The sequence below is a fragment of the Leuciscus leuciscus genome, assembly GCF_965113295.1.
Source record: "Leuciscus leuciscus genome assembly, chromosome: 4".
Classification (NCBI taxonomy): Eukaryota; Metazoa; Chordata; class Actinopteri; order Cypriniformes; family Leuciscidae; genus Leuciscus; species Leuciscus leuciscus.
In genome coordinates, this window is record NC_138728.1 from 36,369,976 (window position 1) to 36,382,544 (window position 12,569).

At 36.8% G+C, this 12,569-nt stretch overlaps 1 protein-coding gene across 1 annotated transcript in view; it reads left to right on the plus strand.

Moving 5' to 3' along the window:
• Positions 1–3,293: 3,293 nt before the first annotated feature.
• Positions 3,294–12,569, plus strand: part of LOC309497441 (pancreatic secretory granule membrane major glycoprotein GP2-like) — a 29,384-nt gene continuing 20,108 nt past the window's right edge. Inside the window, exon 1 of the mRNA XM_082167730.1 lies at positions 3,294–3,580. The gene's annotated coding sequence lies outside the window, so the exon portion shown is untranslated. The remainder of the gene's footprint in view (positions 3,581–12,569) is intronic.

Below are 12,569 nucleotides of genomic sequence, written 5' to 3' on the forward strand. Positions count from 1 at the left end.
AAAACTTAGTGTCTGTAAAGAGCAACAGTGATTATTGTTATTATTTTTTTTTTTTTTTTTTTTTTTACATTAACACATAAATGCAATGCTTCAGTGTAGCAGTGAATATTCAATACTACTTCATTTTGATTCAAGGCTTTACCTAACTACATGAAGCATGTATGATGAAATTTAGCCAAAGTTAACTTAGTACTTTCTTTTCTGTTTAATGTCTTTATAAAATTAGTTTTCAATAATTGGTGGACCCTCTGTGTGTGTGTGTGTGTGTGTGTGTGTGTGTGTGTGTGTGTGTGTGTGTGTGTGTGTGTGTGTGTGTGTGTGTGTGTGTGTGTGTGTGTGTGTGTGCAAGTGAGTGTGATTGACAATTACAGAGACTAGATTTTACATGTCTGTGTGTGTGGCTTTGACTATACTTGTGAGCACTGTTGGGAGTAACTCATTACAAGTAACTTGAGTTATGTAATCAGATTACTTTTTCAAGTAACTAGTAAAGTAACACATTACTTTTTCAATTTACAACAAAATATCCAAGTTACTTTTTCAAATAAGTAATTGTAGTTACTTAATCACATTTATTGACTGACAGCTCTCCTGTCCCCATGTTGAGAGAAATAAAGTGAGGAGGTGTGTGTGCGCTGTGTAAACATGATGGTTATTTTAGTTCTAGACTAAATGTGATCATGCATTTACTCATCTCAGTTGCATGAAAACATTCAGTATTCCTCAAAATGAATAAAAACAGTCAAATGCAATCTCAGATTTTTACGCAAAACTTTAATAATTAACTATATTAAATTACACAAATATACTTTGTTTTTAATCTCACTTTATTAACCAGTGTCTTTGCTGCTGTCCTTCAATGATCAAATTCAACCACAGCAATAAGCTAAAGTTACCTTTAGATTAGATTTAGAAATAAGAGTGTTGAACTTCCTTCTCCTGTATCCTATTGTTCTTCAATCCAGAATGGCAGAACAGCTAAATGCTTTGTTTGAGCTACGCCCTCTACAACAGGTGTAAATATTTATATATAAAATTATATAATACATACAAATTTAAAAACAAACAAGCAAGCCCAGCCCAGGTGAGAAAAAGTAGCGCAAAAGTAATGTAACGCATTACTTTACATAAAAAGTAACTAAGTAACGCAATTAGTTACTTTTTTTGGGAGTAACGCAATATTGCAATGCATTACTTTCAAAAGTAACTTTCCCCAACACTGCTTGTGAGGGCCAAATGTCCTCACTTAAATAGTAGAACATTATGCCAACCGACCTACTAGTGGGGACATTTTACTGGTCTTCACTAGTTGAAAAGGCTTTAAAATTTGCCAAACCATGTTTTTATTTAAAGGTCCCATGACATGCTACTTTTTGTAGGCTTTAATATAGGCCTTAGTGGTCCCTAGTACTGTATCTGAAATCTCTTTCCAAATATTCAGCCTCGGTGCAGAAGTATAGCCACTACAAGCCAGTCCCAGAATGAGCTTCCTTCAGACAGGCCGTTTCGGTGTCTGTAGCTTTAAATACTAATGAGGAGGAGAAAGGCGGCGCAAGGTGGAGGGTGGGTGTGGCCTTGACCATCTTGCGCAACGGTACCGTGGCGTGCATGTTTACGTTGGATATAGCAATGGCACGAAGACACGCAGTCTTTCAAGCATTTCAGTTTGACCCAGAATCTGATCCAGATGGAGAAGCAACGGATGAAGAAGTTGCAACTCAGCGGCTCCAGCAGGACGTTTCCGAATGGTTAGTTTAAAATATTATGTCTGGATACGGTACTTTATTCGGATGGTTTACAGTTATTATCATGAAGCTAACGCGAACCTACTGTTGCCTTTTCATGAGAGATCTGTAACGTCTGTATTTATCTTATTACAATTACATCAAGCTCTGCGATCTTGAAATGCGGATATCGCGCACGCCATATAAGTTAACCAACAGGAAAACGGTTATCCAAATAACAAAGACGTGTACAACACTCGCGTTATAGTGTGTGTATTCACACACATAAACTGCATAGCTGCATAGCTAATGTTACAGCCACATTCTACGTGTAACAATCTAGGTAACCATAAACAGTAAAGCAACACACTTATCATTAGTTGACTTACTTGTCCGAGGTGTGTAGCTGAGCCAAAGAGAGTGATCCAGACTTTAGTTTCAGACGTTCAGCAAGCCCAGCTCTGTATTGACCCTTCGGTGTTCATTTGTACATCCAATTATTGAGCAATTGTTATGCTTTGCTCGCTCAAAAGCCATGATATCTCTCGTGGACAAACTAAAATCGCGCGCGCGTTCCTACTTCCTAGCGCATTTTCTCATGGCCGGAAAATATTCTCTGGGCGGGCAAAGCAGAGACAGGGGAGGTAACATTTCCTCCTTATGACGTCATAAGGAGGAGATTCAAGATCAGCGCGTATGAGCCTCCATTTTCTCAAAGGCAGAGAAAGATAGCAAAAGCTCGATTTACACCGATTAAAATATTTAGAAACTTGGGGACCATATACAGGCTAGGGGAACTCATATTAATGTTAAAAAACCTCAGAAAGTGAAAATTTCATGTCATGGGACCTTTAAATGTAGTGTTTTGTGATGGGTAGGGTCAGTGGTTGGGGTTTGGTTAGGCAATAAAAAATATAATTATCCTGATAGAAAATCAATGGAAGTCTATGCAAAGTCCTCAGTAATACAGTAAAAAAAAAAAAAAAGTGTGTGTCTGTTTTGATACATACATAAAAATATATACATAAAAAATGTAGATAGTATTTTAAAGAACACAAACTTCAAAATTGTATTTATATTTTAAAAGGCTATAATTGTGATGTCATCTTAGATACAACAAGGAGAGAGGGATTAGGGGGGAAATACTAAATAGAACAAAGCAATTAACAATGTAAGGGAATACATTTTGCCAAAGCTATGAAGTTGACTTACAATCTGTCAAAATATGTTTTCTATTAATATATTGTGTATATTTAGATCACCAATTTGCTGTTATTGATGTTGTCATGTCTTGATAACTTTAAGATCTGCACACTCTTTGGGTTTTTCAGCCCAGTGTTCAGGACCCCCAGAGCTCTTCTGTCCTGGACATAATAACGAATGCTACCGTGGGTGTTACTGTGACGAGGTTTGCCTCGTCATCGGTGACTGCTGTCCTGACTACCAGCAGACTGCACGTCTGCAATGTAAGACTTAATAGTCTCAACACAAAACATCCATCCAAGAAGTCTTAATAAATGTTTTAAAGTGTTAAAAATCACACCACTCTAATGCCACAGAATCTAATTTTGTATCATCTTCCTCATTCTTACCATCAGCAGCGTGGACGACACCAGACTCACCAACTTTGTTAACCTCATCATCTTCACTGCCAGATACTTCATCCTCATCATCCTCACTGCCAGATACTTCATCCTCATCATCTTCTCTGCCAGTTACTTCATCCTCATCATCTTCATTGCCAGATACTTCGTCATCTTCATTGCCAGTTACTCTATCTTCACAAACCTCAGCACCATCATCATCCTCACAGTCAACAACCTCTCCAACATCTTCATCAATAGCCTCACCATCAGGTATTATAGACTATTTTAACTATTTTAATCATTTAAATTGGCTGTATCCCACATTGTACATGAAAACCTGTTACCACATGATTTTTATGTGAGATGACATTCTAGGTTACGCCTGTTTCACACTTACTCCGTTTGCATTGTGCTTTCACATATGCTGCGTTTGCAGTGTGCAACTGTTCAGATTTATATATTAAGTTGCTCAAGCAAGTGGTAAAACATTTAAACATGTACTTATGTTAATATCGCAAACATTTTAAATTAAAACATACAATTTAGTCAATTAACAGCCGACTCTCATACCTTTACTTTTGCATTTAAACTGTGCTTAATAATAACTGATAAATTAAAATCGTACATGTGTGATCGATTAATAATTACATATATAATATCTAAATCGTACAAAATTATTATTCTAAATAAGCATTACAAAAAGCCAGACGATTTTGTCTTTAAAAATCATTTGCTATGTAGTGACCTTTAATTTGGAGTAGAAACAGGTGGAGTGACTTTATCGCATCAGACATGCTACTTTGCTCAGAACTGATTGTTCCAATTTCGGTTTGAGATCTCTTACCTGGAACATAACCTGCCCCGGACCAGGTTAGCCGTGGAGCGTAAGTTACTATGGCGATGAACACTGCTAAAAGCCAAACCATTTTCATGGTGCCTAAAACCCAGGGTTGGCGCAAACTAAACTGAAACATAGCTGGCTAGCCACTTGAACCGGCTTCATGGTACAGGCCCCAGGTGTTCTTATATATATATATATGAATACTGGATTCTAAACAACAAAGAAATGCCACAATTTATCAAGACCTTGAAGCAGAAAGGAGGAAGAAACGCCTCATAAGCAGTGTTGGGAAATGTTAATGTTAGTTTAAAAGTAATGCATTACAATATTGCATTACTCCCAAAAAGTAACTAATTACATTACTTAGTTACTTTTAATGGAAAGTAAGGCATTACATTACTTTTGCGTTACTTTTTCTCACCTGGGCTGGGCTTGCTTGTTTGTTTTTTTATTATTATTTTTGGCAAATGTTAAGGCCCTTTCACACTCAAAGTGAAATGAATAAGCTTCAGGTAAAAGGAAATGCATATTTACGCCTGTTGTAGAGGGCGTAGCTCAAACAAAGCATTCAGCTGTTCTGCCATTCTGGATTGAAGAACAAAAGGATACAGGAGAAGGAAGTTCAACACTCTTATTTCTAAATCTAATCTAAAGGTAACTTTTGTTTATTCCTGTGGTTGAATTTGATCATTGAAGGTCAGCAGCAAAGACATTGCGTGAGTTTAGAATTATAAGGTTCTATCTCCGTTTAGGGTAGTTCTGAGATATTGAGCATCAAAGTTTTTACATCCCAGCTGGCAATGGAGAGATGGAACATTTTTATTTTATTAATAACTACTAACAAAATTTTTTTTTACAAAAATAACACCACACAGGCATTAATAAACACCTAATGGATCAGATTATGTCAAAAACTCAATTTGACCAAAAGTGGAGATAGAACCTTATAATTCTAAGCTCACGATCGGTTAATAAAGTGAGATTAAAAACAAAGTATATTTGTGTAATTTAATATAGTTAATTATACAAATTTTGCGTAAAAATCTGAGATTGCATTTTACTGTTTTTATTCATTTTGAGGAATAATGAATGTTTTCATGCAAGTGAGATGAGTAAATGCATGATCACATTTAGTCTAGAACTAAAATTACCATCATGTTTACACAGCGCACACACACCTCCTCACTTTATTTCTCTCAACATGGGGACAGGAGAGCTGTCAGTCAATAAATGTGATTAAGTAACTAGCATTACTTATTTGAAAAAATAACAGATATTTTGCTGTAAATTGAAAAAGTAATGCGTTACTTTACTAGTTGCTTGAAAAAGTAATTGATTATGTAACTCAATTTACGTGTAATGAGTTACCCCCAACACTGCTCTTATGTGCCGCTCCAAGTATAAGGGGTTTCTCCTTGCCATTAATGCTTGGACACATGCCTACGTCTCCTTCCATTAAAAATATTGGCTAGTGCAGTGGCTGCAATATACATAAACCTGTCCAACATCCATCACCATGATTTTGGAATGACTCACGAGAGGAAAAAATTAAGTTTCAGTCAGTTAATGGAACCGTAATTTCGCAATCATTTTTTATTGACATTTAGAAAATATCACAAATGTTTTGTGCAAATCTGTAATGGAAATAGGGCAGGAGAGTCAGCATGCAAGTTCCTATTCCAAACAGAACGTCTCGTTTCATGTTTTTTATTATTTTTTTATTTTTTTTATAGGGACAAAGCATGTTAATGAACATTTGTACAAAATACACAATGTAAACAAGCTGGATTATAGTGTCAGGGGGTAACAGTTTAGGACCCAAGGACCAGATGTTTGAAAGAAGACCCAGAGTCAGAATTATAATAAACTGAAGAAAAGTTTTACAGAAGATAGTTGGCAGTTTCATCAGCAGAAGTCAGCTTCAAGACTCACACAGGAGTTTGTAGGCCACCCCGCTTAGGCACGTCATGACCTTCCAGTTCTCAGATTTGGGTTGCTGGGCGCCAACATGTCCAGAACAACAACTCTCCAATAATGCCAGTGGTTCCTTAACCTGTAACCAAGAATACTAACACACACACACCGACACACAGCATTTCCAACGTTGGATTTGGCCAGGCTTTAACTATAAACAGGAGAGTCCTCTCAAAACATCAAGATAATGCTTTCTTTCTCTCAAGGAGAGCTACACTTTAGTCTAACTGGAAAGTAAGGATTTAACAAAGAAACGGTCTCTTATAGTCCAGGCAAAATAGCGTTTTACGACAGACTAATTGTAAAAGAATTTTTTGCAGCTTAGATCATTTCTATGAGGTGTCCAGAACAACATACTAAAAGTCCTAAGAAATCCTAGTTGAGGAAATATGTTAAATTCTCATCAATCCGAGATGTGTGCCAATAAGGCCAGGCAACAATACAACCAAATGGGGCTATTTTTTTCCTTTACTCCTATCAAAATGAAACTTTACACAATGAAAGTACCCATGAAAAGTACTTTTTTTTTGTATTACAAGTTTCTTTGAAAATGAATTTTAATGTGCAAATGAGCTATACACTAATCGAATATGGCCAAAATACACCCAAATAGGCTTAATTTTTTTCTTTACTCCTACCACAATAAAACTTTACATAGTAAAAGTATACATGAAAAGTAACTTTTTTTGTATTGCAAGTTTTTTTAAAATGAATTTGAATATGCACATGAGCACCACACTTATTGAATATGTCCTAATTTGCATAGGCAGAAACACCGTTCATATGTATGACAAATACATTGGCCCAATCTTCATCCAATCATCCTACTGCCAATGGGTGATGGCAATCCTTTTACCTGAAAACTGCCTAGCTTGGTAGTACCTGCCAGGGGTATAACCCCCACCGGTATAGTCTTCAGGGTCACGGAGGCACACAAGCCTCCCCACCACGACAAGGTAGCAACAACAGGGGAGGTTTCTTTTTAGTGTTTTTTATTTTTATTTTATTTTTTATTTTATTAATTTTTTTAACTAACCTAGATATTGCTGTTGCTAGCTTCTCATAACACCGCAAAACTACTTTACAAATGGTTGAAGTCTGATATGTGGCCCGCCTGGTCTGAAATACTTGCTAACTACAAAAAGAGAAGCGGTTTTGGTACCATACCATACCATCTTCTTCCACTTATCCGGGGCCGGGTCGCGGGGGAAGAAGTCTGACTTACTGCCAGCAATGCGAACCAAGCTCCTGCTTCGGTCGTACAGGGACCGGACAGCCCTTAGCAAAGGACCCCGGACCCCATACTCCCGGAGCACCCTCCACAGGCCGCCGCGAGGGACACAGTCGCATGCCTTCTCCAAATCCACAAAGCACATGTGGACTGGTTGGGCAAACTCCCATGAATCCTCCAGCACCCTGGAGAGGGTATAGAGCTGGTCCAGTGTTCCACGGCCTGGATGAAAACCGCACTGTTCCTCCTGAATCCGAGGTTCTACTATCAGCCATATTCTCCTCTCCAGTACCCGGGGATTCGGGGATTGCCGCCTCGACAGGCACCGGAGACCTTACGGCCACAGCTCCGAGCGGCCGCTTTGACAATGGAGGTGGAGAACATGGTCCACTCGGACTCAATATCTCCAGCCTCCCTCGGGATCCGGAGCTCCACCGGAGGTGGGAGTTGAAGATCTCTCTGACAGGAGACTCGGCCAAACGTTCCCAGCAGACATAGACATTTGCAGACTCGGCAGACCCAAGCGTACTGTACAGTTTTGGTGTCTGGCAAAATTATTTTAAAGAGCTGGAATGTCTGGAAAGTGTGTCTATCTGGTTTTTCATCTGTCTTCTGTGTGAGAGTGAATCGTTTAGTTGGTAAGAATGACTTCTGCCTGTAATCTCGTAATCTTACCAACAATACCAATCATTTGTAAATCTACCAACTGAAAATTTAATCTCACCATGTTACTAATGACTAAGATGGCTATTCTGACTTTCTTCTGATGTTATCTGTGGAGGAATGTCATTAGGTAAGGCTTGTTCGCAAAAAAAAAAAGAAAAGAAAAAGAATTTAGAAAGCAACTGGAGGCAAGATTGTGCAATCAATTCTTAAGGTCAATATAAGTCTTTTTGTGGCAAGTGACCCAGGTAAGTGTGGCAAGTGACTTCAAATTTATCGTGTTTATGCATAGGTTAACTTACTGAATGGACATGAATGTGTTAGTTATTTGGCCCCTGTTTTTTCTACTTGTGACTTTATGGTTTCTCAGCCGTAAGTCAATTAGGCCTAGTGTTGAGCTCTTTTGCATATTTAAAATAGATTTTTCAAAGAAACTTGTAAAACAAAAATGTTACTTTTCATGTATACTTTCACTCTGTGAGGTTTGATTGTGATAGGAGTAGGGAAAAAATAAGTCCATTAGGGTGTATTTTGGGCATATTCGATTAGTATATTGCTCATTTGCATATTCAAATTCATTTTCAACGAAACTTCTAATACAAAATGTTTTACTTTTCTTGTGGTAGGAGTAAAGAAAAAAATTAAGCCTATTTGGGTGTATTTTGGGCATATTCGATTAGTGTATAGCTCATTTGCATATTCAAATTCATTTTCAAAGAAACTTGTAATAAAAAAAAAATGTACTTTTCATGGGTACTTTCATTGTGTAAAGTTTCATTTTGATAGGAGTAAAGGAAAAAAATAGCCCCATTGGGTTGTATTGTTGCCTGGCCTTATTGGCACACATCTCGGATTGATGAGAATTTAACATATTTCCTCAACTAGGATTTCTTAGGACTTTTAGTATGTTGTTCTGGACACCTCATAGAAATGATCTATGCTGAAAAAAAATTATTTAACAATTTGTTCTATTTTTGGCTCCAAAATGAGTTACTTTGCCTGGACTATAGGGTGTATTCACACCAGGAAAGTCCGATAGTTCACTTGCTTTGGTCCGGACCAAATAAAATGTTTTTTTGGGGGGTTTGGTATGGTTCGCTTTCACACTGCTCTTTTTGCAAGTGAACCATAATTTGTAAACAAAACCACACGTGTGCTAAGGTCATCCATTCATTGGACAAGGATTCTCAAGTAGGGAAATCAGGAAGTGCAAAAAAAAAGGCTCAGCATGGAGATATTTCATACTGCAATATTTGTTCTTTTATTGATTTTGTGTTATGCTCTACAAACGCAATATGAAGAAACTAATGAGTATCATATGATACAATGTCATCATTCTATACGATGTTGTAATTCAGATTGAGAAGACGACAATGTGCTGCAAGACGGTTCCGTCAAGCATTTATGCGCGATTAGACTAAAGAGAACGCTCTGTATGTGAATGTCCTGATGCACACACTCATTCATTCATTCCCAGGGTTGGGGAGTAACGGAATACATGTAACGGCGTTATGTAATCAGGATGCAAAAATCCAGTAACTGTAATCCGTTACAGTTACGTCAAAAAACGTAGTAATCAGATTAAAGTTACATTTTGAAAAAAGGGGGAATACTTTCAGGATTACAATGGTTTCATTTAAAACTAAATAAATAAGTATTTTGGCATAATAACACTATATTAACCCCTTAGCTGTCACCCCCCTTTTTGAAAATGTACATTAAAATGCACTATTCAAGCTTAAATGGTTGTAATTCAAGAATGCTTTGGAGTATAGACCTAAGTTTGTTCTTGTTTTAAAGGGGAAAAATAGCAGATTATTGCTGAAGTGAAAGCACTTCAAAAAATTAAAGTATGAAAAAGTTATGGAAGTTTAAATTTACATTAAATATAATTTATTTTATATTTTTATTTTATATAAAATATATATTTTACAAAATATGTTTTACAAAAAATTTACTATAAAATGAAAGCCATATATCTAACCAAGTTGTGTTCCAAATTTGAAGTTGATATCACAAAAATTGAAGTTCCCATGAGATTTTGTTTAGGCGTATTACCAAAAATAGCCACCGGGTGTCATTGAATTCCATTGAATTTAACTGTATGCATTCTAACATAACAAATTAATAAATTTCTGTCCAAATATCACTTCTGTCACAAAATATGGAACCTTGAGACTCAGACCTTTCTGACAATATGTGTTTTGTCAAGATAAGAAAATATTTTTATCATAAATTATTAAACATAATGATGCCCAAAAGGGGAGGAGCCTGATAAAATAATTTAGAGTACCGTTTCTATGGTAACACAATGTCCAATTTCAAAACAGTTTTCACAGGATGAATTCTGAGATCGTAAGCTTTCAAATGATACCTAATTTATGATAACTACTAAAATATGTAATGTAATAAAAAAAGGAGATAAAAAAATATAATATAATATTTTAGAGGATAATATATATGTCATAATTTTTAGAAGATAATATTATTTTATATTTTTTTATTGACAAATACTAGATTAAATGTTTTATTATGAACTTTTAGCATGAAAACCAAAGTTTCAATTATTAAAAGTGTGTGCGTCGACTTTTTGTGACAAACGCCAGAACTCCTGTTATGATGTCGATTTTTTGAGGTGCACTCTTGTCATAAATTCATCTATTACTGTTCCTGCATAAATTGTAACAAAAAACAGTGCTGAAATATCTATTAAGGAGTCTTAGACCTTTCCTACAATATATAGTTTGTCATGATTAAATTAGGATTTAATTGTAATATAGTGACGTAAACGTAGGCGTCCCGTATACGGGACGGTGACAGTTAAAGGGTCATGAAACCCCCCTCTTTCAGCTCAAGTCTAGCTCACAATCTTTTTGAAAAATGCAACTTAATTGGGCGTGGTGGCTGTGAGAAGAAGGGAGGGGAGTGGGTGTGGTATGGCACGGCAGGGGAGAGGGGAGGGGGGGAAACTGTCATCGCCAGTGGCCCATGCATGCATATCGACTGTCACTAAAAATCAGTGGTAAAACGTGAGGAAATGCTAGATTTTTTTAATAACTGGCAAAGTTACAATCTAATGAAATACACGGACACCTTATTTTTGTCCTTTTCAAAAGTAACTGAATGCCCTGCTACATATTAGCCTACAGTAATCATAATTGTATTTAAAACATTTAAATGTACATGTATAATTATGTCATTATAAAATAAATATTTGTTTATATACACACTATAAATGCATATATTTGAAAGTAATAAATTTTCCGCTTAAAAAAAAAAAAAAAAAAAACGTTCCGTACATAGCCTATATCTACGCGCCCCCTAAACCCACATAATAAAGATGGACAGTGACATAGAAATTTGCACAAACTAAGCATACGTTCCATACAATTGAGGTATTATCGAAATATCTACATTTTAATAACGAGTGATTATTTAACAAAATGCATAACGGTCAGGGTTACGTTTTAGACACACACACACACACACACACACACCTCTGAAGCGATAGAAAAGTCCTCGGGACCGCATCACTCGCAAGACGAAACCTGCATTGGTGTACAAGGCCGAAGTCCACCATTCTCCAGTTGAATGGTTGCTACACACAGATAGTTTAGATGTGTCCGTGGTTGATGGCCGGAGTCTAGCCCTGGCAGAATCGCGGGGAAAGATGCACTGGAACTTTTGCACCACGAAAACAAACGCGCGTCCCATCATTGCCTCTCTCATCTACTACGCGATATCACAGTTTGACATGTCTGTCATTGGAAAGTTCCACGTGGTGTCATGAATAATTAAGAGAAAGTGTCTTCTCATTGGATAAGAAAACTCAGTACATGAATAATTATGAGACACCGATGAGTCATCAAAGTACTATAGTGCTCTGCCACGTCACTGCCTGTGACGTGGACACGATGAAGATTTTAAACCCGGAAGACGAAAATAGCAGAAAAAAACTAAAATTTAACCATTTTCCCCATACTATTAAATCTAACAGATGCTAACATTGTCTTCAATGGTGTTCAACACACATACCTCTGTTAAAATCTCAGAAAATTTGGTTTAGGGGTTCATGACCCTTTAAGGGCGCTGCTTGATTATATAGAAGTTCATGGTTCTGTTGCCAGTAATGACTCACGTGAGCCACGGGCTGGTGCATGTGCAAATAACAGCTTTGTACAATCTCCTCAGACGCAGATTGAATCACTGCTGCTAGTAGAAACGATGCTGCCTGCGGGTAAAATCGCTTTTAATTCATGGAAATTCCGCTGCTATTTTGTAGAAATTAGGAGAGTAGCTTTTTTAGTAGGCTACCCAAAATGTCCTTTCTTATCTTTTCTCACGTAACGGGTTGTTCGCTGTCTAGGTAACGTAGGGGAACTCCCACTGCCAACGCCCCACTTCCAGTCAGGCAAATTAAGAAAGATCACGGCTTTAGTCAACATGTAGGCCTATTTTAAAATAAACTAATATGTAGATTGTGTAAAAATGTTAAATGTTGTGTTTTTATTTTTTTGTTAAAAATTAGTTAAAAATAAAACAAAATAATC